The sequence below is a fragment of the Apium graveolens genome, chromosome 6, assembly GCF_009905375.1.
Source record: "Apium graveolens cultivar Ventura chromosome 6, ASM990537v1, whole genome shotgun sequence".
NCBI lineage: Eukaryota > Viridiplantae > Streptophyta > Magnoliopsida > Apiales > Apiaceae > Apium > Apium graveolens.
This window is the reverse complement of record NC_133652.1, coordinates 210852878-210854344: the sequence shown is the minus strand read 5'-3', so window position 1 is coordinate 210854344 and position 1467 is coordinate 210852878. Positions and strand designations below refer to the sequence as shown.

Here is a 1467-nt window from a genome sequence, read left to right as displayed (position 1 = left end):
ATCTCTTTTGTGGATGCTTGGTAGTAGGGTATTCGTACAACGAAAGTAGGCGTTTACTAATAAGGCTATTGAATGAAGTATTTAATGAAGTTAGAATCCCATGTTTGTCATATATAATAATTCAATCTCAATTCTCTTAGTTAATGTTATTTAGTATAATCTCTTAGTTTAATAAAAATACAATTTGTTATTTGTCTTAGCATTGAGCGATAACCATACATTGTTGCATAGGTGCATAAATTGAACTTAACCTAAACCAGTCTCTGTAGGAACGAATCTGATTTATATCTTATACTACTTGCGAATGCGTATAATTGCGTGAATATTAGCTTGTGTTTTCGCCCTAACAAGTTTTTAGCGCCGCTGCCGGGGACTCGGTGTTAATTTTTAGTTTATGTGCTTCTCATCAGTGGTCGTTAAAGTTCACTGACTCAGACTATTTTACTCTCACGGTTTATTTGTTTGTGTTTTAGGTACTCAGTACAATGGGAGATCCAGCATCACAAATGAAAGCCTTGATGGATTTTTCTCAACCCAAGATCAATGACATTTAATCTAGCATTGTCCGACCAGCTATCACAGCTAATACCTTTGAGATCAAGCTTGGCATAATTCAATTGGTGCAGAATTCAATCCAGTTTGGGGGTTCTCCAACTGAAGATCCCAATATGCACATTAGGGATTTCATTGAGATCTGCGACACCTTCAGGTTCAATGGAGTTTTTGAAGATGCTATAAAGCTGAGACTATTCCCATTCTCTCTGAAGGAGAAAGCTAAGAGCTGGTTACACTCTCTACCAGCTGGTTCGATTACTACTTGGGAGGATCTTTCTCAGAAATTTCTTACTAAATTCTTCCCTATGGCGAAGACAGCTGCAATCAGGAATGCTCTGACTCAATTTGCGCAACAATCAGGAGAATCTTAATATGAAGCTTGGAACGCTACAAGGAGATGCTTAGGAAGTGTCCTCATCATGGAATACCTGATTGGATGATCATCAACTATTTTTATAATGGTTTGGGAGCACAATCTAGACCCATGCTTGACGCAGCATCAGGTGGAGCATTATGGGCAAAGATCTATAAGGAAGCCTCTGATCTAATTGAACTGATGGTTGCTAATGAATATCAGTATCCAACTCAGAGATTGCCACAGGGTAAGGTAGCAGGAGTTCTTGAAGTGGATACAGCAACGGCTATCACTGCTCAACTAAAAGAGTTGTCTATAAGATCGATTCTCTGGCTAACTATGGTGTTAATCAGATAACCAGTGTTTGAGAGCTATGTGCAGGTTCCATTCGACGGAGAAATGCACTATATCTAGTGAATCAGCTCAGTTTATGAGCAACTTTCAGTGATTGCAGCAACCAGTTCCAGACATTTATCATCCTGACAACTGGAATCGTCCTAACTTCAGATCGAGAAACAATCAGAATACGATGCAACAGCCGTTCTAGAAGTTTGGAA

General features: G+C 39.0%; 1 non-coding gene across 1 annotated transcript; it reads right to left on the bottom strand.

Moving 5' to 3' along the window:
- Positions 1-875: 875 nt before the first annotated feature.
- Positions 876-981, bottom strand: LOC141669745 (small nucleolar RNA R71). The gene has a single exon (XR_012554007.1). It is a non-coding gene; the product is annotated as a small nucleolar RNA R71 (small nucleolar RNA).
- Positions 982-1467: the final 486 nt, after the last annotated feature.